This window comes from Electrona antarctica, assembly GCF_951216825.1.
Source record: "Electrona antarctica genome assembly, chromosome: 2".
Classification (NCBI taxonomy): domain Eukaryota; kingdom Metazoa; phylum Chordata; class Actinopteri; order Myctophiformes; family Myctophidae; genus Electrona; species Electrona antarctica.
The window spans coordinates 39,201,615-39,229,492 of record NC_136807.1 but is presented as its reverse complement, the minus strand read 5'-3'; the positions used below and the strand labels follow the sequence as shown (position 1 = coordinate 39,229,492).

Genomic DNA, 27,878 nt, shown 5'->3' with positions numbered 1-27,878 from the left:
TTGAAAGCCAATGTTAGCCAATTAGGATGGAATCTGAAATATCTGACAGATACCTCTTGAACACATGACTATAGAGAGATACTGTGTAACGATTTGCGGGATTTTTGGACAGAATCTGGAGGAGTAATATCCAAACATGCGTTTTACAAAAGTCGGCCTCCTGGTGGCGCTATAACAGGCCGTTTTGGAAAATTTGGGGCAGAGCAGAGGTTCATCATTGGCATCCAGTGTGTGTGCAACATTTGGGACGGTGCCGGAGATTAGCTGGTAATTAAAAGACGGACGGATGGACGCACACACGGACGGACGTGGAAAACATACTCTCTCCCCATGCCTTCGGCCTGGTGGAGACAATAAAGTAGCCTATATGTACAAAAACAATTGATGTCTGGGGGACATTTCTGATGTCAAGCTTATAGAAGACTTTTCTTGAACCAGTTGCAAATTGCAGCACTGCAGCAGGTGATCTCTTATGCCGGTTTTGACGTGTAGGGCTAACATAATCTGGAAATGTGTTATTCAATTTAAAATTCGTATCTATCACAGGACACAGGCTGCTTTACCTGCTTAGGCCTACTTCTGATATTGCTGCACGCACCCAACAAGCGCCAGTGAAGCAGTCTAATCAAGAAGCATTTTGTTCAATGTGCCACAGGTGAGTCGGAAGTCATCAATAGTTTCCTCCTCCTCCATTAGGCTACAGTCCAGTTTGGCTAATTTTGTCTGTTGTTTTGAAGACACTGGGGCGGCGCTTCAGGTGATTTTATTTAGACGAGACAGTCGATGTTGAAACACTATAAATTGTGTTAAAGTGGATTAACTGAGTGTGCTGAGCCCGTACGAAAGAGTGCTAATTTAACGTTAGGCTGTAATGAGAGCATTACAGTCGGCTAATGAAACGGAGAGGCTCGTTCAGTTAGGCTACTAAGCCTATAGCATTGTAGATGTTACAAACGTGGAAAATAAAAAATAAAACGTAGGCCTATTCAATCAACCCCACATCTTATTTTATGGCGCGTTGGTGGGTAGGTCACGTTAAAAACGAGTGTATTGATCCAACATTTATCACTTATCACGAACAGCCAGTTTGACATATGGCTTCAAAACAGCCGGCCACATTTTTAAATGATCCACAACAGCACACTGCACACACTACACTAGACATTATTACAAATAATTTCCGCAAACATTGCACTATTTGCTGTGTGGACATGGACAAGGTTGTCCTAGACTCCTAGTGTAGGCTATTTGCCTGCAGCAGGTCTGCTAGGTAGACTTGACTTTGAACCAACTGCTGTGAAGTTAAGAGGGTAACAGTGCTGTCTGTCTGTAATGTGTTCACACCCCAATAGACTCGACTCCAAGTGGATTGTCCATGAAACGGCTTGATCTTGACCTTGCTGTTGAAGGTACCACTTCCCTCTACCATTCCACTTCTCAAACACACTGAATTGTTTTGTTTTTTCAAGACTGAAAAAGTATTTTATAGGCCTATACAACTATAGGCCTAGTAGTGTCTAAATATTTATTTATAAAACAACAAAAAGCGTCTGTTTCTTTATTGCAGGCTATTAGTCAGATTTTATTTATTTATTAAAAAACAGCAGAAAGCAGCTTCTGTTTCTTTGTTGCAGGCGATTTTATCAGTGTTGTTGTGGTGCAGATTTCCTGTCTGGCTTAGAATTCCTCTCAGCACAAGAAAATGGTATAGCCCCTGTGTGCTGTTGCAGTTTTATTACCTGAGGTGGTCTGCCTGAATATAGCTTACCACATGTCTCATTCAAAGAGAATGGCAGGTATGTGTCAGGAGTCATAAATTGCAACTTGCCTTCAGCACTAATCAGTTGCCAGGGAAACCGGTGATCCGATTCTAACCTTCTGTTGTAGACAAGCAAGGAATGCGTTGGTATTTAATATCACCTGTACTTTACTGTTTTGGATAAAAAATAACATGCATATAACATCGTATGTTATTGTCAGCCATCCATTTCTTCCGTCAGCATACTCACACAGTATAGTACACACGTGTGTTTGGTGTGTGTGTGTGTGTGTGTGGGGGGGGGGCATATGTATAATTCAAAAAGTGTCCAAATATTGTGTTATTTACAGATGAAGCCGTAATGGCAAATGTGAGTTAAATAATGCCAATCAGTGGGCGTGTGGCAACATAAATGGTTGTATAATAATTGAGTAGAGCAAAGGCATTAGAAGGGTAGAAAACAAAGAGAGTGAGCGAGGCGCTGTGTGCCTGCCTGGAAGGAGGGCAGAATGTAGGGAGGGCGGAGATAGAGAAATGGGGGGACGGTGGTATTTAGTATGCACGGCCAAGCGGCCCCATCTGCTTAGCGCAGCAGTCCCTGTCGTATAACTGTCTACAGGCCGTGGGCCACATAAAGAATGTCTCAGATTTGATGTAATTCCGCAAAATTAATGACAGCTTTACTCGGTATGGGCCGTGAGGGAATGATTAGTGTTTGATCGTCCATCTGATCAGCTCCCTGCCTGGCTGCAAGGGGAGATGCTCCACCACCATATACCGGCATGCTGCCCATGGCAATCTCTCTCTTACACACACACACACACACACACACACACACACACACACACACACACACAGATGCCACCTATTCAAACCTTCCCTGGGCCTCCGTGCATGCTCTTGGGTGTAGTTCTGGTTCCTGTCCCGTCCCACTCCCACCCCCAGAACCAGTGTCTTGTTAAAATATGTGTGCCATGGTACCTCACATCCAAACCAATGCACGCTGACGTGCTGGGCTTGCTTGGATGCAGCTCCCACTGGTGTTGTGATCAGGCACTGCTGGGCAGTTTTTATATCACTCAAAACAGGCTGGTGCTGTATTTCAAAGAAAAGTGGTCCAAACGCCATCCAATACGGGGAACCCTGAGGTCACGCTGTGACCTTTTACAAGATATGCTTTATTGCAGTTGTGATTGGAATTGGGTATTAGTTTTTAAAAGAGATGGGGAATGGATTGGGAATTTGAGGGAAGAAATTGATCCACTGGATGGATTGCAGGAGTTGGGCAAGTGGAATTCCTCTCTTCCTTTTAATCCAGCAGGCAGCCCCACCCCAGACGCCCAACCCCCACCTCTTTCCTCCCTGGGCTGCTGCGTTTACAAGCGAACGGGGCATTCTGTTTTACAAGTGAGCCTGGTGCGTCTCGGTGTGCTAGCAACATTAAAATTGAACCCGTCTTATCTGTGCAAAGCGCAAGGCTTTACATCAGAAGCTGTCGCGCTGCTGCCATGAAGCTCCTGTGGGCTTTTATGTAATGTGATGCAGTCAAAAACCCAGCGGACAATTAAAGTGAACTGATAGATAAACAAGTGATTGAAGACAGAGATGTTGGTCGGTGGAATGTTAGGTAAAGTTGGGGGAGGGGGATGGTGCCGCTGCTCTGTTTACCACTGTTAACAAGGCCAAGGTGAACACACAACGGCAAATCGCCTTTCCGTCCATGTAAAACAAGTGGTGTCTCGCCATATCAAGCAAATGGTTTGATTTTGCGCATATAGTAAATGTAGTTTTGAATTTTGTGCTGAGTTGCATATGGCAAAGTTAATTTCCCATCTGACCAACACTGGTCCCATACCAAGCTCAGGGAGACTAATTCAGCATAGGCTCTGGGAGCCATGTGTCTCTGCCAACACAGATTGTTGGACAGATTGGCAGTCCCTCACTGTGGATGGATGTAGTGTTGCTTTTTCCCCCCAAATTGTGGCCCATTATAACAAATGACTTACAAAAACACCATTAAAATAAACAAAAAAGCCCCTTGCATCTGTTTTGATACCAGGCTCCAGTTCAGTTCCATCTCGGTTCATTATTCCCGTCTCTCGTAGTTTTTGTTTCTCCTCAACATTTTCCCATTTTTGCAAGGCCTTCCATAACACTGTCTTTCCGTATTACTTGTCTTGTAACGTCTTTCCTTCCACCACACCCCTCGCCCCCCTTTCCTACACACTCGGCATCCTCTGAACTCCTTTCATTTTGCCTTCTTTCTTGGCCCACCCCTCCTCCCCCACTGCTTTCTTCTTCTCCTACTCATTTTATATTTTTGGCTGAGCTGAGGACCTTTCTGAGCACGGTGACCTTTCTGGTTTTAAATTAAGCCCCACTGCGGCATGTCTCTCTTCATAGACCGCCGGTTACGAGCCTTCAGAGGACCGCAAAAAAATAACGATTCTGATGAAATGGCCCCTTTAAAAAGCTCTTCCAAATTCCTTTTACATTTTTCTTGCCCTCGCCACCCCCCTCCTTTTTCTGGTTATATTAATATTCACACTAATGAGGGACGTCCTAAAGAGCAGGCCATGGAAAATGAGAGGGAAAAAAAGAGTGAGGTGCATACGTGCATGTAGCATGCTCACCCACATGCATGTTATGCACACACTGTTGCTCATTACTAATGGGTTCCAATCAAGTGCCATGTATATCTTTGAAGTGATTTATGAAAACTGGGCAACTGATGCTTGCATTATGATCACTTAATCAGAAAGAGACCATATTTTAATGGATAACTAGTTTGTGGCCTTTTAGAGGCAGGCCATGTTTACACCAGATGATTGATTGGACTTGTATTTAGTTGAAAAGCGGCTTTGTTCCACACTGGAATTATTGTGTTATGCTCCGATCTAAAAAAAAGAATCTGCACACTTTACACATGTGCAGAATTCCCCAGCTTGACTTGTCAACAGCTGATTCAGCGTTAGGAAATGAGGTGATGATAAACCCCACTGCCATCCAGTTATACCTCCCAGGTGCTGAGTAGAGGTGTAATGGCCTTGTTACTGTAGCTCACACTTCTCCTGTTGGCCATGCATAATCCTACCTTTGCTGTTGGAAAATGGAAATGAGGAATCTGCTTTAGTCGACTGAATTTGTGCCACAGAAATGCTCCCGGTTTAATCGAAACAACATGAGCCCGCGTCCGCTCTCCAGAGCTACAATCAGGGTATACCTGTTCATTGTGCCCCTATAAAACCCAGACAGAGAAAGCAACAGCAATTACAGGGAATAATTAGAGCAATTAAGTTCCCCAGCAAGGGCTGAACTGAAGCCTGTTCTTGGGCCTCATGGGCTAGAGGCTTTGAGTTGGATTGCTGTGGCGGCCCCATTGCAAGAGACGGGGCCAACTGCACAGCATGAGCTCAATTACCTCCGCCTTTGCGCACAAACAAAGCAAGAACAAATAGTATGAACACAAAGTCATTATGCTTCTTTTGTATTAATTGGATGCATATTTGCACAATCATGCACATGCATACACGCACATGTAAAGGAATGGTGCAGGTTGGTCCAGAAACGGGTTATGCATTTTGATGGAGGGCTAATGAGAGCAATATCTACATCCAAACCTAACCCTGTTTGATAATTTGCTGGCTATTAAAAAAATATGTATACATTGCATATTTGTAAATGACAAAATAGGGGATTCCTGGTTGAAAGGGGTTTTAACAATACTCATATACTCCCAGGTAGTGTATTCACGGGTATGTTGCTGTCATGTTCTCATACAGCAACATAAAGGCATTTTTCATTTCTGCGAGAGGTTACCCCTACTGGGTTTATTGCATTAGGAAGATGGCTGCATTTAAGCGCATTAGAGACACATATTTTCCGTTTCCACATTTCACCTCATAAAATTCCCACCATCACCCCCAGCCACAGACACTTGGGGTGAGGTGGGGGGTGGGCGAAAAGAACTGAGTGGAAAATTCACAGCAACCTGTGACTGTGATGTGGAAATATGCGGACAATATCAAACCCTTAGGTTTTCTCTGTCAATAGATTAGTTCTGTCTGCTACGGCTGAATATACTGTACGCGTGAATATTAATCTCCCCTATATCATGGGCTGTATCTAACAACATGCGGAGATGATTTCTACACCCTGTCTCTGAGGGTGCTCCCTGTAGCCTTGGTAACCCTAATGAATTATTGGCCAGCCCAGTTAAAACATGTGCGGTATTACCCCATTCCACGGTGTGTCCTCATGGGCGCCTATGAATCATTGATCTCATCAGACTGGTTCTCCCTCTCTCCTCTCTCTCCTCTCCTCTCCCGTCCCCTCCCCCAGGGCCTGTCACACTCCAGTCCCCCTGGGCGTCTGTCTGGGATCTGCCAGGCTCATCAATGGAGCAGAGGAGGAGAGGTCTAACCAGGAGCCCATATAGGCTGTAAATCTGATTCCGGGGAAGGGAGTGGAGCCAACATGCTGCACGCTTCCCACTGCAGCCCAGTAAGTCCACACGCACAACAGCACACCCAGTACATTGAAACACTCTTTCTTTATTTTCACGCACACCCATGCATCAACATGCGCACGTGTGTGTGTGTTCACACACGCATGCACACGGGCATGCGTACACTCGATGAGCGTGTGTAGAACGGTTTTCCCCGAGTGTGTTCACTGTAACCACAGCTCACCTAACTGACTACAATTAACCAAGCTTGTTTAAACACGAGCCGTGATAATGAGCTGTTAGGCATTTCTGTGGGCAGATCTGTGAGCTTTTGTTTCACATGCAGCGTGTGTACACATGCTGACGGTGAACGAGCCCTTTCATGAAGGAATACAGGTCAACATGTTTCAGAGCATCCCAACGTGGGCTCTCCAGTCTGAGCTGACTTTTTATTGTGCAGCCCCTCCCAGCCAGAAAAATGTATGTAATTTATTTGCTTTGTTTCAAGGCGGTAAACTATACCACAGTGTATCTTTAGGGATATGATGTAAACGCACCTTGTATCTGTAGAGGCGGCGATTAGTTTTGTCTTCAAGTGTTTTATTAATTCCTAGAGAGAGACCACACAGTAAAAATCCTGGGTGTTAGTTTATCCATTCGTATAAGTCAGGGAGTGTACCAAATGTAATCGGATGGACCAGTACGGGTCCATTTGATTACATTTATGCACCCTCTGAGTTAAATGAACACTCAGGATGGTTACAGTGCAAATCACTAAAGGTGCTGATGAGTGGTGGGCAGTGTTCGCCATCTATAAGAGGAGTGAGAAGTCTAATGCGATTCATGGTGCTATGCAGAGGTAGTTCGCAGGCGCGCAGTAGCAATAAACCCTCAGGAGCCTAGCAGTGTTTTGGACTGCAATGCAGTGAGATGGGCCCTGCTCTCTCTCATACATACTATTTTAGCCCGGGTGTGATACTGTTCCATACACACAGACACACACCCTCCCTCTTCCTTATCTGAGAAATAAGCATTTTTACAGAGTTTGAGCTGTAAAAGGCGAGGAGCAGATAGCCCATAAATCTAGCCATAAAAACGTTAAGTTGTCAGAGGTGCCATCAGCTATCAATCGTGTGCGGCAAGCTGATGAAGGCGAAATAGGTGATAAAAACCAGCATTTTAGGGAAATTATGTCCAGTCTTCCATTTGCAAAGTGCTGCAGTCGCATCACGGCAGAATCTTAATCACTGGGCTGCCGTGGACAGGGACCCGTGGCGTGCCTCCTCGCTGTGACAGAGAAGAGGAGCACACCCTGGCGGGTGGGTGGGATACCGAGGTGAGGAGGGAAGAAGCAAGGGGGGGGGGGATTTGAGGTGGGTGGTGGTGGTGGGTGGGTGGGGGGGAGGGGGAGGCAGCGTTGTAGAAAATTATACAACTAGCATAAATCACTTCTACACTACCGTTTTTCTCTCTCCCTCAATTTCTCACATCCCCCCCCATCCCTCTCTCTCTTTCTCTGTTCCTCGTTCTCCTTCATGCCCCTGCATCTCACTCTCCTCATTTGCACTCCTCTCCTCTCCTCGTCTCCTCCTCCTCCTCCTCCTCCTCCTCTGTGACTGTCCTTTTTGGCGCTCTGCCCTTTCATGTTACTCCCAGTTCCTTGCCATGTGCTTTATGTGAAGCGTGGCTTGGTCACCGTCACAACTACCCCCACCCCCTCTCCATCCATCTCGCCATCATTTCCACTGTGCTTTGTTTACATGCGTTCTTTATTGATCTGTTTTTCTTTTTCTTTTTTCCCCCCGTTGCCTACCAGGGATTTATTCCCTGTCCGATGGGACTGTATTGGAGAACCCTGAGATTGACTCGTCAGTTAAGATGGTCCAGATATAGTCCGTTGTTGAAATAAAAGAAAAATGCCATCTGACTGCGGCTTATTTCACACTTTATCAGAGTGCCCTCTGTGACAGCATTCACGCTTTCTTCTTTATTGACAGAGATGTTTCTTTCCCCTCCCCAAATAAAAAAAAAGCCAACAATGGATGGCGCTGCCATGTCCTCCAAACCATTTCCATATAAGCCTTTTCCCTTCAGATAATAGCTGGCGTGCAGCAAATGCAGCGTAATCCGATTAAAATGCAATTTACCCTATAGCAATTTTTTTTTACATTGGCTTAAATAGAATATAATGTAATATTATTCCTCTTAATGGGAAGGGTCCATGGACCAGAGCGCCATGAGGAAAGATAAAAGGACGCCATGTGAGTGTGTCCACTGCCCATTGAATTGATAAATGCCTTCATTGTGTGATCTGTGACTCCCCCTTTAATCTGAGGTCATTTGTTAATTAATTTGAATAGCCTTACAGCTTTTGGTTCCGCTCCAGTGGTCTCAGTTGAGTGATGTCATTCTGCGCTAAGCGGACTTAAAGCACTGCAAAATGGAGGCAGTCATAGGCTCCATGTTCATCTGCTCCATCTCCAAGTCGCTCTGTCACGGCAAGGTGCTATTGTGCATTCATTTGGCATTGTCACTGTAACAATGTATTCCTCACTTAAAATGATCACAATACACAGTAAAAATGATCTGTGTATAATTCAACCTTTTGTAACTCCGAGGTAGAGTCCTTTAGTCCTAGTTAAATAAACACTCAGGATTGTACAGTGTAGACTAGAGTATCAGGCTATTGTGTCATGGTCCATGTCTCTTCATGTGTAGCCTATTGGTTTATGAGTGTGTTAGGGCCACATGCCGGATGGCGGCTGCCTTGGACAGAAGTGCTGGTCACCTACAAAGTCTAATTCTCTGTGGTCCTAATGGTCAGTGTTGCTGAGGCTATGGATGTTCCCTGGCAGCAGTGGGAGTTAGCCCAGCCATTTAGTCGACTAGTGTCAGGGGCTGTGCTGCCACCTTTAGGCAGAATGAGGTACTGTAATGCAGTGTGCCTCTCCCAAACATCAGGTTTGAAATCACTATAGCCAAGTCAAGAACCGAGAGTCAAGAAAGAGGGGGTTTATTTGTCACTCACTCATACAGGTACAAAGCAGCGAAATGTTGGTGTGACAAGGTCCGCAACATTGCAATACAATATATAAACAAGATAATAAGAATAATACTGGACTGTGACGAAATGAAATAAAATCAAATAAGATAAAGATAAAAAAACAAAACAAGGTCAAACAGGCTTAGAACACAGATAAAACACACACCCTCTTTAAAACCAATAGCAGCAACAATAGGACCACACCCAACAGGGCTGTTCGTGTTCTTTGAGCATGCATTGATTGCCTACCGTAATTGTAGTTGCTGTACCGAGTAATCAATCAATCAATCAAAACAGGGGGGATGTATCTAAATTGTGCATGTACAGTACACTTATGTACAACTGTACAAGAAAAGACAAAACTGAAAAAACATCAGGCACTTATCTGGTATGTACATTTGCGCAAGTGCCGTGTGAGCTAAAAACAAGCAAGTCTGTAAAGAGAGGCTATTCTGACGACATGATTAAGCTTATTGTGTTAAAGCTATGTAGTAACATCCTCAGTGTTCATTTGACTCTGGAAGTGTATAAATGTGACCAAATGATCCTGTGAATGAATGAACAGTGAGGAATCGAGATTGAACTGTGTGGTGTATTTATGTATTATGTGTACATGCAAAAAATATCAATACTCTACATAGAAGTATCATATCAAAATTCAAAAAAGAGTGTCTACCTTGATAAATACAAGAAGGTGGTGTGGAGGTCAATTGTGGAAAGAATGTTTATGCATTTATCTCACACGATGTCTCTTTTTGGCAGTTCCTATCTGTCGGGGACAAATTATCCATTGATGTTTAAAGCTCGACCAGTGCCAGATTTTTGGGCCTGACCCTGATATTGGAGAGTCCATTGATGCCAATGTTTTCAATAATAAACCATCAAACAAACACTTATATTAAGTATTTAATAAATCCCATCTGCAAGCTCACAAGTCATCACGTTGCAACACACCGTGAGCTTGTAGATCTTGTTTTTTGTTTGTTTTTTCCATTTTTACAATTTAGCCTATAATGTCATGCCCAATATTAGGATGCCAAGCTGAAAGTGGTTAAAAATCAGGACACATTGGCTGCGTAATTGTTGATGCCGAGCCGGCCGATGTCATAAAAACAAAATGCATCGTCCAGACCGATATATCGGTCGGGCTCCAGTGCTAAGGCTTATTTCAGACATTATCTTTCATGTTCTTTTGTTGCTCCAACTTCCAAGCACTTCATACGCGGTTGACTCATAGATGGAAGTGCCCTTCTCTCCATCTGTAGGCTACATGTTATCCACTGAACCTCATAGAGGACACCTTACTGGAAGTGCCCTTCTCTCCATCTGTAGGCCTACATGTTATCCACTGAACCTCATAGAGGACACCTTACTGGAAGTGCCCTTCTCTCCATCTGTAGGCTACATAGTATCCACTGAACCTTACTGGAAGTGCCCTTCTCTCCATCTGTAGGCTATACATGTTATCCACTGAACCTCAGAGCAGTGGTTTTCAACCCTTTTCGTATCAAGGCCCATTATTTATTCTGCATTTGAGCCACGGACCACCATTTCATGACATTTAGCCCCTCAGACCCAAAACTAATATTTTGTTGTCGTTGGATAAGGTTTTGTTGCTTTTCAATTCCGTGCTGTATTGTTGGTACCATAGGATAACAGGCAAACGTGGATCAAAATAACAATTCTACATTCTCTAATTGTGTAGACTTCTTGTAAATTAAGTAATGCAGATGTTTAACAATAACTTAACTCTTGAGAGTGTAAAAATGAAACCAAATGGACCCGTATGGGTCAATTTGGTTTCATTTGACACTCGAGTAAAATATCAATTTGGCTATAAACTCTCTTGGTGGTCCCCGGACCACTGGTTGAAAACCACTTTCATAGAAGACACCTTACCGACACATTTTAATGAACCAATAAAGCCTATATTGTTGCTGTTGAGCACAATAGCCTATAGTAGCCAAAAAGTTAACCCGGACATGTTGAGTACACCAAGGTTTTATGTTAGAAATGTTTAGTATGGGTCCCCATGCAGCATGTAGAAACTGCCGGATGCTAACTTGCATATGTTGAGCAATTTTCATAATTGGCATAATATGTGACCATACCATTAACAACCTATAGAAGGCAAAATATTCAAAATTTCATCATGCTTTATCTAGCATGTGATGTGTCAAACTAGGGGGTCTTCATGATGCTGAATCCATTCCAAGCATTAGTTTTGCAAAAAAACACACATATTATGCCAATTATGAAAATTGCTCAACATATGCAAGTTAGCATCCGGCAGTTTCTACATGCTGGGGACCCATACTAAACATTTCTAACATAAAACCTTGGTGTACTCAACATGTCCGGGTTCACAATGGGGCTCTATGGGCTGGCTACTGCCTCATATCTCCATATTTCCATTTTTTTGTCTTGTCTTGTAATTTATTACCCTACTACTTTGTCATACAATACATACAGTACAGTGTCACACAAGTAAAAATAATAGAATAATCGAAAAATAAACCGATCTACAAGCTCACAATGCGTTGCGATGCAAACTGTTGTAATCGTCTATTTTTTAGTATAATTTTCTTTACCTATTAACAAGAGCTAAATAATGACTACCGGTATGCATTGGATCCATTGAAACATTTATTCCATTTTCTGAAAAGTATCCGTTTTGGACATGCAAGTAAGGTTTCTGCCCGGCAACGACAACACCCTGTATGACACAAGATGTTGTTCAGCTTCAGCATTCAATCACATAAGTTGTGTAATACCGTTCGTCGACTACCTTTTTTTTCACTGACAAACTAAATGGAAACTAAATGAAAACTAAGCTATGACGACTAAAACTAAGACTAAATATACTGACAATTTTGTCAACAAATGAAAACTAGACTAAAATGTTAGGAAGGGACTAGTGGTCAAGAGATCCAGTATAAGTAATTTTACACTTGGTTGCATGCTGAAAATAGCTGAGACGTGTTGAGCTTGTAAATCTGCTATTTTCAGAAAGTGTAAAAACAGTAATTACGACGGCATCAAGGCCCACCAAAATACATTTTATTCAACTAAATCAACTGTAGATTTAGTCGACTAAAATCTTATGATATTTAGTCGACTGAAACTAGACTAACACTACAACATTCCAGGTGACTAAAATGTGACTGAAACTAAGTGAAAACTATTCAAGAGACTATGACTAAAACTAAAATCAAAATTTGCTGCCAAAAACGACACTGACATGAACTCTAGCATCTCTACTGTGGCAAATCTACAAGCCAAGGTAGCGACATGAGCTTGTAGGCTATAGTTCTGCTATCTTTCCAGGAGATATTTGATGTAGGGGGTGGGGGCGGGAAGGAGGGGGCCTAGTATAAACCCCTGGGGAACTCCGATCAATACGTATATAGGGTTTAAGTGGTTAAATTATTCATGTACAGACTCGGATTTGTTATCGGGGCCGAGTTCCCGGGGTACAGATGCGTTATAAGAGGGGTTTTCATTTCATCAGTCTATATCTCTAATAACATTTGAAAATTATGATTTATTTCGTTATTTTATTAGGCTATTGTACACTACAGTTTGCTGCATAGAGAAGGCCTTGAACTAGTGTGCCCAGCTGTCTGTGCAAAATGTCTATTATGTGATGGTTCATTGTGTGAAAGATTTCTACTTTACTGAAACTAACTTTTGCTTATTTGCCATCCTACATGTATGTGCATCAGGAGTATGCAACATCCTACATGTATGTGCATCAGGAGTATGCAACATCCTACATGTATGTGCATCAGGAGTATGCAACATCCTACATGTATGTGCATCAGGAGTATGCCATCCTACATGTATGTGCATCAGGAGTATGCAACATCCTACATGTATGTGCATCAGGAGTATGCCATCCTACATGTATGTGCATCAGGAGTATGCAACATCCTACATGTATGTGCATCAGGACTCAGGAGTATGCAACATCCTACATGTATGTGCATCAGGAGTATGCCATCCTACATGTATGTGCATCAGGAGTATGCAACATCCTACATGTATGTGCATCAGGAGTATGCCATCCTACATGTATGTGCATCAGGAGTATGCCATCCTACATGTATGTGCATCAGGAGTATGCCATCCTACATGTATGTGCATCAGGAGTATGCCATCCTACATGTATGTGCATCAGGAGTATGCAACATCCTACATGTATGTGCATCAGGAGTATGCAACATCCATTATTCTGTTTCACCCTAAGCGATCATGCAATACCATATGAGATGAATGCGAGGATATATCGGAAGCATGTGGGATTATGGCTGAACCCTTTTTAGGGTATTCTGTTGTGGGGAGTGGTTTCACATTTCTAGATAATATAGGTGTAGTGCCTGCAGTTCTTGCCAGGGGGCAGTAGAGCACACACATAAAAGCAATGGAGGGGCCAGTCCTCCTGTGTCTCTGCAGATCTCACTTTATCTCCATTTGCCAATTTCTTTGTCCTCCCTTTCAAGGAATACCAAAAAGAAGTGCGACCATCAAAGCACCTCTAAGATATATTCTATTAATTCAAAGGTATACAAATTCTAAAACTGTACATTTCTGAGCCGCGGGCATGCCTGAGTGAAGCTCTGCTGTAGCTATCAGCCGCTCAGCGGTTTATATCCCCTATTAATGTTCTCTTCATTAGCATTAAATCATGTCAGTCATTTTCCATTTAGAGGTCAAAGGCGGGGGAAATGAAGGATGGAGTTGAGATGATCTAATCTATAGGACAGTGTTCTGCAGAAGAACATGGTGTATGTTGATGGCAACAAGACGAGCTGATGTTAAAGTATTCAAAAAGTTGAAACGGCGTGCATTAAAAAAAAAGATCACTTATTCACTCTCCAAAGTAAGCTTGCAAGTTACAGTTCAATGAAATTGAAATGTGGAGCTGTAATTTCCTGCCCGTAAAATTGTTAAAAGAATTTTCTTCATTTCAGTACTCGGCCCATTTATTAGCAATAAGAAAGTGATACATTAATGTTATTATATATCAGAATAATGGTGGCGCACATGAAGCTAATAGCTTTTTCTTACCTGCCATCCCTCCCTACCGTATTCTATGAAACTAAAGAAGGAAAATGAAACCCAAGAAAGATCCAATTCTTTACGTAATAAACCTATAGACAGAGCTGACATTTTATACATTAATTTGGTGTTTATAGCAGGACAGCAATATTAACTTGTGTAATTCATTTTTGGTCTGAAGAGCTCCATTGTCTTTTTCAACACTTTGATGTTCATTTTCATTTTCTTTGTGAAACATTTGTATGCATAGCTGCACAGTTTTCAGCATACATGGTAAAATACTCAGTTTTCATTTAAGTTTGAAACTCGGGAGTGTACAAAATGTAACCTTAAGGGTGTACATTTGTACAGTCAGAGTTAAATGAACTCTGAGGACGTTACTGTGTGGACCTATTTGTTGTTGTGCTTTAAAAGTGATTACATCCTAGGTTTAAACTTGTTTTTCAGTCCGATGTCACTGCTGTTTCTTCAGCCCTCCATAGAAGAAAAGTCATAAACCATTTTTTCCCCTCTTTTTTTTTCTTCAAGCAACTGTGTTAAAAAGAACACCTGTAACTCAACACACAGACCTCTCTCCACTGAAATGCCAGGGGCGAGTTTATGACTCATGGGAATGGGGACACATGGCTAAATAGATAGTTTGTGTACAGCCCCATCTTCCCAAGTCGAGCATTCTCTCGGGTTTTCAAACAAAAAGCGCATTTGGACAACATCTGAATGGGGGCCATTTTAGTTGGGCCTTGTGTTTGCACAGCCCGGGGATTGTTGCAGGCACTGCTGGTCTGCTGGTGGTGGGGGGATGGGGAGGCTGTATGCTGCTGCTGTTGCTCCGCTCCCTCACCAAAGACTCCTGTTAATGTTTTAGTCATACTGGAGCCGCTGGGCTGGGAGACAGATTCAGTCAAAAAGCATTTGAGTACCCTCAGGTCCTCGGAGTGATTTACTGCTTATTTGGACATCTGCAAAGAGCTTTTGCACCTTGAACATTCTCTCTCTCTCTCTCTCTCTCTCTCTCTCTCTCTCTCTCTCTCTCTCTCTCTCACAGTAGTAAACCCCTGGGAACGTTCTGTCAGACTGAGTCACCTTGAAGGTATCCGAAGGTAGAGCTACTTCCTGTCACCTTCTCCTTCAACCGTTCCCCTACCTTCCCTCCCTTCGTGCACGCGTACCCCTCCATCTCCTTACCTCATCTCGCTATCACCTTCAAACCTTCTGCCGAGGAGTCCCCCCCCCAACCCAACCACACCCCTCTCATCTTGGCCATCAGACTTTAATACGAGGGAGCGGGGCTCCTGCTCGCTTGCTCCATGTGCCTCTCAGCCCCACTGCGTGTGCACCAGCTGGACACATCAATCCATGTGACAGGTGCTTGTCAGACTGCTGCTTACTGGGTAGCAGCCAAAAAAGGAAATGCAAAATCTTAGACAGCACCTCTCCTAGGGAGGGGTGTGTGCATGCATGCATGAGTGAGTGTGTATTTGTGTGCGTGTCTGTGTGTGTCTGTCTGTCAATACTCCTATATCTTTACAGAATGTCTGTCTTCATTGACGAGATATGCACAGGTTAACTGAAAAGGCGTAAACAAATGTACGTTATCTTGACAGGTTGCGTTTGTTGCCTGCGGCGGCCACCCTGACCCGAGCTGGGAGGGGATCCGTTGTGAGTGGTCTGGTCGTCAACAACACAGGTCTCTATGTGGTGTGGGTGGTTCAGGCTGTGTGGCATGTGTTTTAGAAGTGATGGCCAGGGGGGCTTCTGTCTCTACAGCAGCTCTGAAAATATGGTGTCATTAGCATCTGTCTCTCCATAACTGGGACTGTTGCTGAAGAGGCCCAAACATATCTGGTATGCAGCGTTTAGGAGGCACGCAGACAGGATAATTGGTGGGCAGAGTCTGTCCACAGCTCCAGACTTTCAAGTGCTCATTGCCTCTGAGCGTTTTACACCCCAAGTGGCTGAATAGCCCTGGGGAAGCGCGAGGTCTGCATTGATTTATTGTTCGCCCTCAAGTCTTTTGTTTCTTAAGACCAAGGACAACTCAATTCAACCACTAAAGAAAAGACAAATCTGAAAATGCTTTGAACAATATCGGTGCCATTTATTTGTCCTAATTGTGGATGGACTGGATAGAACAGAAGACAGACAGACAGATAAATGTATAGGAATACAGCATTTCATTTCTTCCACTGTTGCTTGGTCTTTAAATGATTTCCTTGTAGTGTAGCAGCTTTTCTTTTCAGCTGTGTCTGTTATTGCCAATGGCTTACCACAAGAACGATGTGCTCTCATTCTGCTAAAGTTAAGCCTGATTTATACTTGGTTATGCATTGTAAATAGCCCATGATCTACAGGCCCACAACACGTGGCTGCATGGCGTGTTGCGAGCTTGTAGATCTGCTATCTTCGGTGTGCGACACAGGTGCGCAACCATAAATCAGGCAATGGTTTTGAAAGCTGTTCTTTCAAACATAATTCTGATACGATCTGTGGGTTTCTGCCCATTGTTTCTGAATGATTTTCTATCCTGCACTTAGTTTTGAAGTTAACATTTCAATTATTCTGCAATAATGATGTGATGTTGCAAAAGCGAATTGACCAACTTCAGTTATTTCATAAGGGGATTGTGCGTATAAAACTATTCTGAAATGAGTACGTCCTCAATGCTGAAGAAAAATGGCACCAAAACTTCAGCGTAGGCTTCGGTGTCCCTCCCTTTCTGCTTCCCTCCCTTTCGCTACCCCTCCCTGAGTCTAGTTAAAGCGCACACAAAAAATAAGAGTTCATAATTAGTTTCATGTGGAGATCAACGGGCTTATACATATAGTTGTGTGTTGGCTGAGACATATTTACAATCAAATGTTATGTCTTGCCATAAAAGTATTTACTGTTATAAATGCGCTGGTGGGAATGGCTCCTGTGATTGACACTGCTACGAGACATGGAGCAGAGATGCAGTAGCATTGGGATTTCTTGAGTAGAATGTTTCATACATGATGCAACATCCACATGCCGCACAGAACTAGTACAGCAAACGTCAGCAAAGTAACGTGAAGCACATCATGAGCTTGCCTTGCCTGTCAGACTAGCCTGAAATTCAAGTGTCTTTCCAAAAACAGATTTTATTCCTCCTGACCTGTATTGACGAGATACACATTCTCCAAAAATATAATCGTAGTATTATGCTGTTATATTTACTATAAGAGTTCTTTCCCTTTTTGAAGGTTTACTTTAAAGGAGTTGTATTTTTGCAGACGCTCTTAATCCAGAGTGATTTACAGTAAGCAACAAACAAAAATATGGTAATACATCATATACATATAAAATCGTCATCATGAATCATACGTAAGCTAAGAACCTAACAGTGGAATATCTATATAATTAAACTATGCATGATACTATATAGTGCTATGTCTACATAAAATTTCTCATACAGAGAAGGAATTAATCTGAACTTTCTGAGGTCATGAGGTGATGGAGTGAGTAAACAGCTGTAATTCTTGTTACATCTCCGGTTCATTCAGTCGAGTATTCCTTATTGCATTGTGGTTTGGATTTTTGAGAACAATGCTGTCTGCAAATCTAACTGGCAACTAATGGCTCCCCATCTCTCATTGAAACTCATAGATCTATTTGTTTGTGTTGCACTTAAGCTGCTCAATTTAATATGAATATAATTACCATAAAACAGCTCTCCAATCACACACTATCCTTTATTTTATGATTTAACCACTATATTGTACTTAGCTGACCGTGGCCCCTCAGGGCTCTGTATACTTGCTCTGCTAGTTTTTTTCCCTCTACACCAAATATCTTTGCCGAAAATGGCAGATCTACAAGCTCACATGACGTTGTTGTGACAAGCTGTGAGCTTGTAGATCTGCAATTGTCGGCAAAAAGTTTGCTCCAGAATGGGACGCTAAGGTAATTTGCGTGGTTACATTTTATTTCACGTATTCTTCATGCATTCAAACTTTACTGCCAGTGTCTCAACTAGCTCAGTCCAAACATGGGAACCTTTTTTGTCTGGGATTTTTTTTCCTTCTTTTTTTTTGCTGAACTAGGAACTGCTGCAAACCCTCTCAGGTATGGTTTGAAGTATGATAAACCTCAGCCAGCCACTTCTTGTTGCCAGCACTATAAATGCCCAGATGTCAGTACCTAACCAAAACCTGACATGAGGAAAAATGATTAAGACACGCTGATTCTCCAATGACAAGCACAGAAAACACCACCAGCCACTAAGAGATAACCGTTTGCCTTGTTATGGTAACGACAATTAAATCCATCAAATCCTAGAGAACAACTAGTTCAAACTGTGAGATAAAACATCTGCATGCGGGGCAACCGATTCAAGTAAAATGCATTGGCTGTCCACAACCATTGATTCCTTTCCCATGTATTTTTTTTAGTTTTGGGGAAAACTATATATAAAATGGGACATTTTTGAATATTTACAAAGCAACAGCCTGTCTGTATGTGCCAGTCAATCTTTGGCCAGACATAAAATAGTGACAAAGGCTTTCTGGCTATTTAATTAGAGGCTACCTAATGGCTTCCACGTTGCCCCGGATGGTAGTGGAGAGCCGGAGAGAAGGAGGGGGGGGGGGAAGGAAGGAGGGAGAGAGAAAAAGGGGGAGTGACATCAGCGTGCATAACTGGAACCAGATGAAGTCTAATTAAGTAGGATCATGCCGTAATGGAAACTGAGCTCAAGCTCCTTCGCAGGTGTCAAAAGGAAGACAGGGAAACAATTCGGCGTAATTAATGTGGAAAGACTCTTGGAAAGGGCACAAGGGGTCCTTTGGTGGAGTCGGCTGTGCGAGAAGAAGCATATTTCCCCCATTTGGTCAGGATTGGACCAGAAAAGATACATCCTTTTGTGTGACGTTTTGTGGCTGTGGGAGACGTTCTGACTCGACCCGCTTGCCCAAATAAACCCCCACTCCCCCCCCCCCCCCAAACCCCCCACCGCCTCCGGTGCCACGCTATACTCCTCCTCCTTAAGCTGAGCTAAAGTGTTTTGCTGGTAGCTTAAAAATAATACTTTTTCCTTTTGCGCATGTTTTATGGTAATGGTATAGGCCTATGCATATACTTAATTACTACTGTAATTATTCACAGGGACTCATTAAGAGCTCCAGACATGGGTGTGTGCTCAATGAGACATGGAAAATACTCTGAAGGAAACATTGCTTATTGAAGATGAAGGGAATTCTCATTTACATTAAATAACTGGTAGTGGCTATAGCAGTGGTATTCTGGGACCCACATGAGTCCTTGTTGGGGGTCCCTGGCAAAATTAGTTAATGTAGCACCAAAATCGGTTTAATTAAGCACTATAACCCAAAATCTGCTATTTGAAAATAGCTGATCTACTCTATAGCACACACCATGCCGTGATTTGACGCGTTGTGAGGTTGTGGATCTGCCGTTTTCCAATACAATAAATACAACACAAATCTTGTATGGGGGTCCCTGGCACAAATACTTTCAGATAGGGTTCTGCGGCCAAATGCTTTTTATCTTGAGGCTCCTTGACTTGAAAAGGTTTGAGAACCACTGGGATATTATACAGCATGGAAATATAGAGCGATGACAAACAACTCATATGAGTGTTAAGAATGTGTGCACCATTTGTAATTCTATTTTTATAAAGGTCCAGTTCTGAAGCCCCCCCCTCCCCCACACACACACACACACACATGCCCACGCACACACACGAAACACAATAAACAAAGGGAGCGAGGTACATTTTTCATTCTCCAATTTACTAGAGGAACTCTTACTACGAAAACTGACAATACGTGCCTATTAAACACGATTTTAAAATATAGTTTATTGATTGTAAAATTCTTGTAAAGAAGAACTTTATTTTGAGTTACGATGTGATGAAAAAGTTGTGAAAAAAATATTTCCAATCTGCAGTTCTCGAAATGATCATAAATCCCAGTAGACCTAAGGCGTTTGGATTACATTGTATTTGACAGAAGTGCAACAAATGGTGTGCATCACATCAGTCATAGCAGTTTTAAAAAGCTTTAATTAGTTGAATATTGTATTTGAATACCAAATTATATCAAACCATTCACGGCATACTCGTACATACACAATAAAATCCTCAGTATTTATGGGGCCATTTGGTAAGGTTACATTTGAATTTTGTAGTACAGTCTCGAGAAATAATTAAATGAACACACTGAACACTGTTTCAGTGAACATGGAAATCAACTTTAAGAATGTTTTTTCTTCCAGGTTCAGATTGAACTCAAATATTCTTTTATTTCAGTAAAAATCATAGAGGGATAGTATTAAAAAAAGATCCTGTCTTTAATAGACACTATGGTATGGTGCACAGATCTGTTGAACCATGTAACTACTTAAGCCCTAAACGGCAAATGGCAGATGTACAAGCTGACAACACGTCATGATGTGATGAATTGTGAGCTTGTAGATCTGCTATTCCCCCCCCCCCCCCCTGCTTTCTCTATTACAGAGTTGCTGCCAAGACAAGTCCTTCATTTTTGTGTGCCCAACTGTCTGTATAAAATATCTATATTTGATAGTTCATTATGTGAAAGCTTTCTAAGCTACATGGTTCTCAAAGTGCAGTCTGGGGACACCCGGGGGTCCTTGGGGTGTTCCAGGTGGTCCCCAGCAAAATGAACAACAGTTTAATCACTTAAACCCTATTTTATACTCTTATCAAAAATAGCCTGTCTATAAAGTCGACGTGTTCCACCGCCATCGCAGTGTTGCTACTACAGGGAAAACATACACATGTATGTTAACTCTCTTTGTTTGCTTTTTATTCTATCCCTTTGTTTGCTGTGCTTGCTGTGATTGATGTTTGGTGTTATGTTGTCTATGCTGCTGCATTGTCTGAAGGAAGCAAAACGAAAATGTTTTACTCTTATCTACCTGTACACAAGATGTATACAATCTTGAACCTTGTTGTTCTGAGCTTGTATATTGGCTATTTTAGCTGCTTTTGACAAAAAACAGCTTGAAAATGCGTGGTAGTTTTATTAAATCTTTTGAAAATGCATGGAGGTATACGAACCTACATACATGACCAAAAATAGGGACAACAGGGTTAATGTTAAAGATGCCGTGTTCCTGGTTTCATATCATGGCTGGTCTCAAAGAACAAAGCTATGCATAATGTAATTACACTTTGGTTTACATGTTGTGCGCTCTCAGAGTCAGAAATGGATGCATTAAGGATGAAACCTGTTTCACATGAACTGCTCTATTGTGCTACAGAAATATGTTTAAAATTAGAGATGATTAAAAGACAAAAGGAAAAACTAATCCAAATGTACAGTCGGGTGGGATCAATCATTTGTTTCAGTTTTGTTAACTACATTTCTATTCCTTTTTTGCGAGGGATATTGTTATTCTCTGGTTTGCGTGGCTGTTTGCAACTTTATGTTACAACGACGTCATTTAATGACACGACTTTCAGGAAAGATGTGTCCCTTAACCTGATTAGATTTATAATTGGATTAATAGAGGTCAAAGGTCGCGAACAAGATGAAAAACATTTGCGGCCATAATGTTCCAATTTACTTCAAAATAAGAACATCTCAACTGACCCACCTCACCACAAAAGGGAATAGCTGAAGCATGCCCAGTTTTTGTTCAGTCTGAGAGGGTCGGGTTTTCACTACCCGTTTTCAGCTTAGATTTGGACTGTCTGGGGTAGTGCAGTTTTTCAAAAGTGCATTTTTGTCAAGTGAGACCTGACATATAACAGCTCATGAAATGTAAGCGACCTAGTCATCAATGGGAGTCTGACCCCATACTCTGAAACGCCACCTAAGCCAATGGAAGTCTGACCCCATACTCTGAAACGCCGCCTAAGCCAATGGGAGTCTGACCCCATACTCTGAAACGCCGCCTAAGCTAATGGGAGTCTGACCCCATACTCTGAAATGGCCAGTCGTGTAATAGCGACCTAGTCATGATTGCCTAAGCTATGACACGCACACTGTGAAAGTACGTCTGCACCTTAGAGTATATATGAATAGAGACGGCACCCGAAGGAAACCCTGAGGCGAAATGGACATAGTGGCCGAATTTGGTATTGCAGTTTGGACCCAAACACGAACGCGCTGTCCGTTGACTATCATTGCGCACGTTCATGTACACGTGAACGCTGTTTCATACGTGAACGCACGTGAACGTGTGCAATGATAGAATGCACTCTGTTCCTACTCGGAAGGAGGAGTGAAATCGCCTCATGCGCTTTAGAGCATGCAAGTGGAGGGAGTAGGAGAACTCGGGTGCCGTCTCTATTCATATATACTCTAAGGTCTGCACCCAGACCACACTCTTCAACCATATATAAACACTGTGATGCACAACGGAGACAGCACTTGTTTCACCTGACAAATATGACTGCCGGTATGTCATAATTTATTGTATTCTCCTCCTTTCCAAATAAATATTTAAATTGTATATTGGTTCCCTAACATTTCTGGATCCAGGGCACACTTGCAAATCTCAAAAGCCCACCCATCTGACCATTCAGCCATTATTCGTTTGCCGTGTTAAGTGGTCATAAGTGGGCCATGTGTATTTAACATGTGTGTTTAACAAACATTGTGTAAACAAACATTGAAGACAAAAGTGAGGATGCAAATTGTGATTGACTGGAATGAGATGATGTATGATGAGTATGATGATAAGAGCGCTCCTCATTCACACGGGTGTGATTTTATTTTTTTAACATTAGTTTAATATTTGTTTTATCATTAAATTCTTTCATTAAATCATTATATATTTCAGGGGTTGGTAGTCACTGCTTTATAAGATTGAGATGGTCACACACCCATGGATTCAATGCAGTTTAATTAGACCGTTTCGCCAGACAAGCTGCGGCTTCATGAGGTCTTGGTGAAGCCAGCTTGCCGGGTGTTAATCAACTGCATGCAATTTGAGTGTTCACCCATCTTACTGTTTTGTAAATATACAACAATGGATCTCTTTTACCAGTTGGGATCCATTAGGGCCTGCAAGGGCTTCACTACTAATGTCTTCTGAATCAAGTAGATGAACATATTTTCATACATTTAAAATGAATAACCAATCGATAACCATTCTCTTGTCTTTCTTCCATAGATATACCTTTGATGTGTAACTGAATGTGGGTGTTATTAGGCAGTGTGAAGCTGTTTAGTGATAGACTGTTCATGGAAATAAATCCATGTAGATATTGTTGGTTTATAATGGCAATGTTATCTTTAAGATTGGTCCTTTGTCTGAAAAAGCTCTCCCTAATAAATGGCTCACTAGTGCCAGAGTTAACGGCTCTAATCACAAGAGGAAAATGGACATTCGTTTATCTTTTAGCAAGCCAAATCTACATCAGCAGAAAATTCTGGAAAACCAGCTAAGTCCTAACCACTTAATTAAACCTTATATACTTTGTTGACCGGGGACACTTGATTAACCGGCAGATCCTTTGTGAAAGCATCTTGCCTTCAATACACCTCAGCTGCTTCCAATTGGTTAATGGCATGAAATGTAGCCCAGCTCTGAATAGCAGTTTAAGTCTGACGGCTTAAACATCCAATTTCAACAAACTTTGCATTTTGATAATTCATGGCAAAAGTCAAATGTTACGCAAAAAATGACAAGCTGCAGTATTATTTCCGTTTAATTGAATATGAAGCTCCGAAAGCAGTGTTGCCAAATTTCATACCGTTTGAAAGTTATTTTGACTTTTAAAGGCTTTCTGTTTGGCCTAACAGCAGTCTGGTCTGGTCTGGCAGATGTTGATTCCATGTGTAGTGTTTAATGCAGCTCAGCGAATTGGTCAATGTGGAAAAATAGGAGCTAAATCTTCACAAAAGGATAAAGGTTAGGAAAATAATATTTATGTTGGCGCATTGCTTCAGTTAGTATAGGCCTACAGTGAACTATAGACTGTGGCACTGTATATGCGTATAGCCTATGTACTGTACTGAACTACACTGAAGGGTGGCTGGTGATATATATTTATGTATTTAGATTGTATATATTTATGTATTTAGATTGTATATATTTATGTATTTAGATTGTTCTATTTAATATGTATATATATATTAAGGTGAAATGTCTCTTTAACCCATTTAGGAATGAGACCATTCTAAATGGGTCTTCTAAATCATGACAGTTTTCAGAAAAACCTGTTTCTGGGCTCCTTGACATGAAATGTGTTGGGAACCACTATGTCATTTGCCGCCGACGCCCATCTGAAATGATGTTGTTCCAGGGGACCCCCCAGAAGCAAAGATTTGAGTTAAAAACGTTCGCTCTGAAAGAATATATTCAAAGATTTGTGCCACATTTTCAAGATTTTTCAAAAATAGCAGATCTACAAGCTCTTAGTGGAGCTTGTAGATCTGCTATTTTTCAATAGGTTCCTGTCCTGAATGGGTTAATGCACTGCCGTCAAATCAGTAGTGGATATAATCATGATTACATCAAGAATCACCCATAATCCACGTCTTGTGTCATGAGACGATATTGGTGGTTATGATTATAGCTTGTCGTGAAAATCCCATGTAGATTTTATTCTTCAGTACATGAATTAGTGATGTTTCTACAGCCACAGAGGAGTTCGGAAAATCAAATCTTCTGGTAGAAGCCATCTTGTATAATATAAAGGGCCCTTAAAACACCACACCAATTATCTTTATAACACTTCATTTTTACTGTGATACAATTAGTGCAAATGCAACACAACATCTTTTAAAATGAACCGAGCGGCCCTCAAGTCACCAGTCTCCGACCCTTTATAATATTTTATTGGTTTTCCAGACAGGGAAGAGTGGCGACAGAGACGAAGTGCAGGAAGCAGGACAGTGAGAGTCCGACCTGGCCTCCATGCTGTGGACATTACATGGCTGGTTTCATAGAGTTGATTTTGGCAAAGGCATTATTCCTGCTATTCTATGAATCCTCATAGTAGCCCATTGGGGCTTTTCCGCTGCATCGTACCCGCTCAAATCTACTGGACTCTATTCACATTCTTTTGCTTTTGCATTGGGCAAAATTAGTACAACATTAGTGGTAATTTCTTTGGTATCTCCTCCGGTAAGGTTCCAAACAAGATGAGGCCATACCGGGGTGCTGATCATAGATAACAAGAATGACTCAGTCATAACCGCCAGGTGCAGAAAGCTCTGGTTTATGAACATCTACAGTGTGTGTGCCGCAGCCTCTGCCTCAGCACACAGCTTCACGTTGCAGCGTTCAGAGTATGGGTTTTATGACGTTCAGACTATGGGTTTTATGGGGTAAGTCTCCCATTGGCTTAGAGGCAGCCTAGAGACGAGGCAGCCAATCGTGAAAAAGTGTCTACTACAGACAGTCGCTACTAGAGGTAGTAGCAAATGTAGTCCAGGTGCTTTTCAAGCAACTGGCAAAAACCTAGATGCCTCATTCGCCGCTGCAGTTCATTGGATCCAAAATGCCGCAGCTCGCTTGGTCTTCAACCAGCCAAAATTCTCACACGTCTCCCCCCTTCTCCGCTCCCTCCATTGGCTCCCGGTCGCTGCCCGCACAGAATACAAAACTCTGATGCTGGCATTCAAAGCAACCAAAGGCATGGCTCCCCCATATCTTACAAGTATGATCGTACCCTACAAACCCTCCCGCACACTCAGATCAGCCAACGCAGGGAAGCTGGAAGTACCTTCACTAAAAACACCGGGACAACGCTCCACACGTCCCAAACTCTTCTCGCTTCTGGCTCCAAAACTATGGAATGCACTTCCCATCACAATCAGAACTGCAGCCTCACTCCCAATCTTCCGCCGTAGTCTGAAAACCCACCTCTTCAGACTCCACCATGGCCCGTAGCACTAGCCCCTTAGATAGCACTTTATGTAGACTTAGATAGTATTTTAAATATAGCACTTTATGTAGACTTAGATAGTATTTTAAACAGACTTATAGCATGTTACGTAAACAGCACTAGAAGTGCATTTTATAGTACACATGTATAATATATAATATAGTATAGTATGTATAGTTTACATAGATACTCCACTGTTAAGTTCTTAGCTTACACATGTTTCATGATAACTACTTTTTATATATGTGATGTATGCCATGCTTTTTGTTATTGCTTAAATGTAAGTCGCTCTGGATTAAACTAAATGCCTAAATTGTAAATTGAGCAACCTGTATCGCAGGGAGGGCGGAAGTGCGCTAGAAGTGCGGAAGGCACGCTGCCACTGACTCAAGTGACTACTGGCCAATCACAGCGTGCCTTTTTTGGGACTTTTCGGGACAATTAAATTCAAAGGAGATTTATTGGCATGAGAAAACTTCTGTGACGCATGCGGAAGCTTGCCAAGCTTCCGTGTGCGTCACAGAAGCTTGCCCTCCCTTGAGATTCAGACGCCCCAGAGCCGAAGGAGGCTACTATATGGCGCCGATGGCAGAGTGAGTGGTTAAGGCGCATACCAACAACTCTCAGTGCAGCCTGACAGCGAGTTGTGGGTTCTATTCCCGAGCCTGACGACCTTGTCACTCTATGTTTCTCTCTCCGTTTCCTATCAGTCTCCACTGTACTATCCAAATGAAGACAGCAAATCGCCCAAAATAGCCTATCCTTCAAAAAAAGAAAAGTGAGGCCATACCATGAAGTGATGTGAAAACATTGCAGACTACTGATTGGTCAGAGAGAATCGTCATTACATAATTGCATCACAACAGGAATCAAATGGCATATGTCTTGTCTAAAATGTTAAATGAATGTTTTTGTTGGACTGTAGACCGTAGACTGTAGACCACAAATGTTGGTCATGAAAAACTACTTTTTCCCAGTTTTGTCAGAAAGTGTACAATATATTTGTAGCCCGCCACTGAGGTGCCCAGAGCCATTGAGAGATGTGCCATCGCCATTCACTCTATCGACCCACAAAAGTAGTGTTTCTGACCCCTCATTGATGCAAGTCTTCTATCTAATTGGCTCTGGAATTTTATACATGGCTGCCGTTTATTTTCATCAATCTCTGACGTGCTTTCGCATAATTTCTCCCGGACAGGGACATTTTGTAATTTCTGCCGACAGACTGCACAATGTTTTATTTGTCTCCATGCATTAATTGCCATCTGCTTTTGTTTGTAGAGATAGCAATTACGTTAGGGTCCATAGACCAGGGGTTTTCAACCCGTTTCATATCAAGGCCCATTACCTATTCAGCATTTGAGCCACGGACCACCATTTGATGAGATGAGCCTCTCAGACCAAAGACTTTGAATGTTTTGTTGTCGTTGGATGCGATTTTGTCCACAATACTCTTGTGGTATTGATGTGGTACAGGAGAGACAGGAGGCGTTGATCAAAATAACAATTCTTCTACTCCATCAGATGTACTGTAAATCGCTCAAAAAGATTGTTGGCCAACCCCTTGAGAAGCTCCATGAATCAGCCTACAACGACACCACCACCACCAACACCAACAACAAGTTATCAAACCGAAGATACAGGGTTACACAATTTAATCGGGTTTGAATCCTCCTAAATCTGGAGGTTAATCCCTGATCATGTATATGGAAGGGCCTTGGAT

General features: G+C 42.2%; 1 long non-coding RNA gene across 1 annotated transcript; it reads left to right on the top strand.

Moving 5' to 3' along the window:
• The first annotated feature begins 677 nt into the window (after window positions 1–677).
• LOC306917771 lies at window positions 678–27,878 on the top strand. The gene is made up of 4 exons (XR_013789240.1): window positions 678–757; window positions 1,353–1,409; window positions 6,101–6,262; window positions 27,680–27,878. It is a non-coding gene; the product is annotated as an uncharacterized lncRNA (long non-coding RNA).